At 58.2% G+C, this 6,000-nt stretch overlaps 1 protein-coding gene across 2 annotated transcripts in view; it reads left to right on the top strand.

Moving 5' to 3' along the window:
* The window catches only part of ube2z (ubiquitin-conjugating enzyme E2Z), a 40,832-nt gene that overhangs the window by 1,712 nt on the left and 33,120 nt on the right, over positions 1 to 6,000 (top strand). Inside the window, exon 1 of one of the 2 annotated variants that reach the window (XM_070864553.1) lies at positions 7 to 114. The exons of the other annotated variant lie outside the window; for it this stretch is intronic. The gene's annotated coding sequence lies outside the window, so the exon portion shown is untranslated. Of the gene's footprint in view, positions 1 to 6; positions 115 to 6,000 lie in introns of those variants that run through there. 2 annotated transcript variants of the gene reach the window in all.

Raw genomic sequence — 6,000 nt, 5'->3', positions numbered from 1 at the left:
CCCGGTCCCCAGCGGCCTCCTCAGCCAACTGCACGCCACCTCGTGGGACCCGAGCCTCAGCACCGACTGGGACAGCGAGAAACCCTCACAGCCCTGCCTGCTCCGCATCAAACGGTAAAACCCGGTGGGTGGGGAGGAGTGAGAGAGGGAGTGTTGCGGGTGTGGGGGGGAGAGAAGGGTGTGGTGGGGGGGAGAGAAGGGTGTGGTGGGGGGGAGAGAAGGAGTGAAGGGGGTGGGAGAGAAGGAGTGAAGGGGGTGGGGGAGAAGGGAGTGTAGAGAGGGAGTGAGAGGGAGGAGTGCGTGGAGATAGGGTGGGTAGAGAGGGAGTGGGTGGGGGGGTGGGTAGAGAGGGAGTGGGTGGGGGGGAGAGTAGAGAGGGAGTGGGTAGGGTAGAGAGAGGGGATGGGTGGGGGGGGGTTGGTAGGGTAGAGAGAGGGGATGGGTGGTGGGGGGGGTGGTTGGTAGGGTAGAGAGAGGGGGAGGGTAGAGAGGGAGGGGGTGGGGAGGGGGGGTAGAGAGGGAGTGGGTGGGTAGCGAGGGATTGGGTGGTGGGGGAGGGAGGGTAGCGAGGGATTGGGTGGGGTGGGTAGAGAGGGAGTGGGTGGGTAGCGAGGGATTGGGTGGTGGGGGAGGGAGGGTAGCGAGGGATTGGGTGGGGTGGGTAGAGAGGGAGTGGGTGGAGGGAGGGTAGAGAGGGAGTGGGTGGCGGGAGGGAGGGTAGAGAGGGGGTAGGGGGAGTGCGGGTAGAGAGGGAGTGGGTGGAGGGAGGGTAGAGAGGGAGTGGGTGGCGGGAGGGGGGTAGAGGGGGAGGGGGGGTAGAGAGGGAGGGAGTGGGTGGGGGGAGGGGGGGTAGAGAGGGAGGGAGTGGGTGGGGGGAGGGAGTGGGTGGGGGGAGGGAGCGTAGAGAGGGGGTAGGTAGAGAGGGAGTGGGTGGATGGAGAGTAGAGGGGGAGTGGGTGGGTGGGTGGGGGGGGGGAGGGAGGGTAGAGAGGGAGTGGGTGGGGGAAGAAAGGGTAGAGAGGGAGTGGAGGGTAGGAAGTGGGTGGAGGGTGGGTAGCGAGGGGATGGGATGGTGGGTAGCGAGGGGGTGGGTAGCGAAGGAGTGGGTGGGGGGGGAGAGTGGGTGCAAGTGGGTGGGTTGCGAGGGAGTGGGTTGGGGGGAGAGTGGGTGCAAGTGGGTGGGTAGCGAGGGAGTGGGTGGGGGGGAGGGTGGGTAGCGAGGGAGTGGGTGGGGGGGAGGGAGGGTAGCGAGGGAGTGGGTGGGGGGGAGGGAGGGTAGCGAGGGAGTGGGGTGGGGGGAGGGAGGGTAGCGAGGGAGTGGGTGGGGGGAGGGAGGGTAGAGAGGGAGTGGGTGGTGGGAGGGAGGGTAGAGTGGGTGGGGGGAGGGAGGGTAGAGAGGGAGTGGGTGGTGGGAGGGTAGAGAGGGAGTGGAGGGAGGGTGGGAGTGAGTGGGTGGAGGGAGGGAGTGGGGCGGGAGGAGAGAGTGGGTGGAGGGAGGGAGTGGGGCGGGAGGAGAGAGTGAGCGAGGGAGGGAGTGGGGCGGGAGTTGGGTGGTGGGGGGGGAGGAAGAGAGGGGGAGAGGGTGTGAGTGAGGGTGTGAGTGAGGGTGTGTGAGAGAGGGTGTGAGAGGGGTGTGAGAGGGGGTGTGAGAGAAGGTGTGAGAGAGGGTGTGAGTGAGGGGAGGGGGAGAGGGAGTGTGTGAGTGAGGGGGAGAGAGGGTGTGAGTGAGAGGGGGAGAGAGAGTGAGAGGGGGAGAGAGAGTGAGAGGGGGAGAGAGTGAGAGGGGGAGAGAGAGTGAGAGGGGGAGAGAGAGTGAGAGGGGGAGAGAGAGTGAGAGGGGGAGAGAGAGTGAGAGGGGGAGAGAGAGTGAGAGGGGGAGAGAGAGTGAGAGGGGGAGAGAGAGTGAGAGAGTGTGGGGGAGGAGAGAGAGAGAGAGTGTGGGGGAGAGAGAGAGAGAGAGAGTGTGGGGGAGAGAGAGAGAGAGAGTGTGGGGGAGAGAGAGAGAGAGAGTGTGGGGGAGAGAGAGAGAGAGAGAGAGAGAGTGTGGGAAGAGAGAGAGAGTGGGGGAAGAGAGAGAGTGTGAGTGAGAGGGGGAGAGAGAGTGTGGGGGAGAGAGAGAGAGAGTGTGGGGGAGAGAGAGAGAGAGAGAGTGTGGGGGGTGAGAGAGAGTGTGGGGGAGAGAGAGAGAGTGTGGGGGAGAGAGAGAGAGTGTGGGGGAGAGAGAGAGAGTGTGGGGAGAGAGAGAGAGTGTGGGGGAGAGAGAGAGTGAGAGAGTGTGGGGGAGAGAGAGAGAGAGAGAGAGAGAGTGTGTGGGGAGAGAGAGAGAGAGAGTGTGGGGGAGAGAGAGAGAGAGAGAGTGTGGGGGGGAGAGAGAGAGAGAGTGTGGGGGAGAAGAGAGGAGAGAGTGTGGGGGAGAGAGAGAGAGAGTGTGGGGGAGAGAGAGAGAGAGTGTGGGGGAGAGAGAGAGAGAGTGTGGGGGAGAGAGAGAGAGAGTGTGGGGGAGAGAGAGAGAGAGTGTGGGGGAGAGAGAGAGAGAGTGTGGGGGAGAGAGAGAGAGAGTGTGGGGGAGAGAGAGAGAGTGTGGGGGAGAGAGAGAGAGTGTGGGGGAGAGAGAGAGAGAGTGTGGGAGAGAGAGAGAGAGAGTGTGGGGGAGAGAGAGAGAGAGTGTGGGGGAGAGAGAGAGAGAGAGTGTGGGGGAGAGAGAGAGTGTGGGAGAGAGAGAGAGAGTGTGGGGGAGAGAGAGAGAGTGTGGGGGAGAGAGAGAGAGAGTGTGGGGGAGGGAGAGAGAGAGAGTGCGGGGGGGAGGGGGAGAGAGTGCGTGGGGGAGGGGGAGAGAGTGCGTGGGGGAGGGGGAGAGAGTGCGTGGGGGAGGGGGAGAGAGTGCGTGGGGGAGGGGGAGAGAGTGCGTGGGGGAGGGGAGAGAGTGCGTGGGGGAGGGGGAGAGAGTGCGTGGGGGAGGGGGAGAGAGTGCGAGCGTGAGTGAGAGGGGGAGAGAGAGAGCGTGAGTGTGATAGGGGAGTGAGAGGGGGAGAGAGAGAGTGTGAGTGTGAGTGACTGGTGGGGAGGGAGAGAGAGAGAAACTGGGACGGGCAGGAAGAGAGAGAGAGAGAGAGAGCGAGACTGGAGTGGGTGCGGGGCAGAGAGAGACAATGCTCTTCGGGAGGGAGTTCCAGGATTTTGACCCAGTGACGATGAAGGAACAGTCGATATATTTCCAAGTCCGGATGGTGTGTAAATTGGAGGGGAACGTGGTGGTGATGGTGTTCCCATGCGCCTGCTGCCCTTGTCCTTCTAGGCGGTAGAGGTCGCGGGTTTGGGTTGTGTAGCCGAAGAAGCCTTGGCGAGTTGCTGCAGTGCATCTTGTAGATGGTACGCACTGCAGCCACGGTGCGTCGGTGGTGGAGGGAGTGAAGGTGGTGGATGGGGTGACGATCAAGCGGCTGCTTTGTCCTGGATAATGTCGAGCTTCTTGAGTGTTGTTGGAGCTGCACTCATCCAGGCAAGTGGAGAGTATTCCATCACACTCCTGACTTGTGCCTTGTAGATGCTGGAAAGGCTTTGGGGAGTCAGGAGGTGAGACACTCGCTGCAGAATACCCAGCCTCTGACCTGCTCTTGTAGCCACAGTATTTATGTGGCTGGTCTAGTTAGGTTTCTGGTCAATGGTGACCCCCAGGATGTTGCTTGTTGGGGATTTGGCGATGGTAATGCCTTTGAATATCAAGGGTCGGTGGTCAGACTCTCGCTTGTTGGAGGTAGTCATTGCCTGGCACTTGTGTGGTGCGAATGTTACTTGCCACTTATCAGCCCAAGCCTGAATGTTGTGCAGGTCTTGCTGCATGCAGGCATGGACTGCTCCATTATCTGAGGGGTTGCGAATGGAACTGAACACTGTGCAATCATCAGCGAACATCCCCACCTTATGATGGAGGAAAGATCATTGATGAAACAGCTGAAGATGGTTGGGCCTAGGACACTGCCCTGAGGAACTCCTGCAGCAATGTCCTGTGATGATTGACCTCCAACCACCACAACCATCTTCCTTTGTGCTAGGTCGTCGTCATCATCATCATCATAGGCAGTCCCTCGGAATCGAGGAAAACTTGCTTCCGCTCTAAAAATGAGTCTTTAGGTGGCTGAACAGTCCAATATGAGAACCACAGTCCCTGTCACAGGTGGGACAGATAGCTGTTGAGGGTAAGGGTGGGTGGGACAGGTTTGCCTGCACTTGATTTCTGCATGCTCTCGGCGATGAGACTCGAGGTGCTCAGCGCCCTCCCAGATGCACTTCCTCCACTTGGCCAGGGACTCCCAGGTGTCAGTGGGGATGTTGCACTTTATCAGGGAGGCTTTGAGGGTGTCCTTATAACGTTTCCTCTGCCCGCCTTTGGCTCGTTTGCCGTGAAGGAATTCCGAGTAGAGCGCTTGCTTTGGGAGCCTCGTGTCTGGCATGCGAACTATGTGGCCTGCCCAGCGGAGCTGGTCAAGTGTGGTTAGTGCTTCGATGTTGGCCTGGTCGAGGACGCTAACGTTGGTGCGTCTGTCCTCCCAGGGGATTTGCAGGATCTTGCGGAGACATCGTTGATGATATTTCTCCAGCGACTCCAGCCAGTGGAGAGTTTTTCCCCTGATTCCCATTTCCTTCAATTATACTCGGGCTCCTTGATGCCACATTCGATCAGATGCTGCCTTGATGTCAAGGGCAATCACTCTCGCCTCACCTCTGGAATTCAGCTCTTTTGTCCATGTTTGGACCAAAGCTGTAATGAGGTCTGGAGCCAAGTGGCCCTGGTGAGCAGGTTATTGGTGAATAAGTGGCACTTGATAGCACTGTCGACGATATCTTCCATCACTTTGCTGCTGATTGAGCGTAGACTGATGGGCGGGGGGTGTAATTGGCCGGATTGGATTTGTCCAGGACATACCCGGACAGTTTTCCACATTGTCAGGCAGATGCCGATGTTGAGACTGTACTGGAACAGCTTGGCTAGAGGCACGGCTAGTTCTGCAGAACGACAGCCGGGATGTTGTCGGGGCCCATAGCCTTTGCTGTATCCAGTGCACTCAGTCGTTTCTTGATATCACGTGGAGTGAATCGAATTGGCTGTGATGGTGGGGACCTCAGGAGGAGGCCGATATAGATCTTCTACTCGGCACTTCTGTCTGAAGATGGTTGCAAACGCTTCAGCCTTGTATTTTGCACTCACGTGCTGGGCTCCACAATCATTGAGGATGGGGATATTTATGGAGCCTCCTCCCGTTAGTTGTTTAATTGTCCACCACCATTCACAACTGGATGTGGCAGGACTGCAAAGCTTTGATGTGATCCATTGATTATGGGATTGCTTCGCTCTGTCTATAGCATGCTGCTTCTGCTGCGTAGCATTCATGTAGTCCTGTGTTGCAGCTTCCCCAGGTTGATACCTCATTTTTAGGTACGCCTGCCTGGTGCTGCTCCTGGCATGCTCTTCTACACTCCTTATTGAACCAGGGTTGGTCCACTGGCTTGATGGTAATGGTAGCGTGAGGAATATGCCGGTCCATGAGGTTACAGATTGTGGTGGAATACAATTCTGCTGCTGCTGATGGCCCACAACGCCTCATGGATGCCCAGTTTTGAGCTGCTAGATCTGTTCTGAATCTATCCCATTTAGCACGGTGGTAGTGCAGCACAACACGATGGAGGGTGTCCTCAGTGTGAACATAAGAACATAAACAATAGGAGCAGGAGTAGGCCATATGGCCCCTCGAGCCTGCTCCGCCATTCAATAAAGATCATGGCTGATCCGATCATGGACTCAGCTCCACATTCCCGCCCGCTCCCCATAACCCCTTATTCCCTTATCGTTTAAGAAACTGTCTGTCTATATCTTAAATTTATTCAATGTCCCAGCTTCCACAGTACTCTGAGGCAGCGAATTGCACAGATGTACAACCCTCTGAGAGAAGAAATTTCTCCTCGTCTCAGTTTTAAATGGGCGGCCCCTTATTCTAAGATCGT

The sequence above is a fragment of the Pristiophorus japonicus genome, chromosome 21 (genome assembly GCF_044704955.1).
Source record: "Pristiophorus japonicus isolate sPriJap1 chromosome 21, sPriJap1.hap1, whole genome shotgun sequence".
NCBI classification, from domain to species: Eukaryota; Metazoa; Chordata; class Chondrichthyes; family Pristiophoridae; genus Pristiophorus; species Pristiophorus japonicus.
The sequence above is the reverse complement of the archived record's forward strand: the minus strand, read 5'-3'. Positions and strand labels throughout refer to the sequence as shown.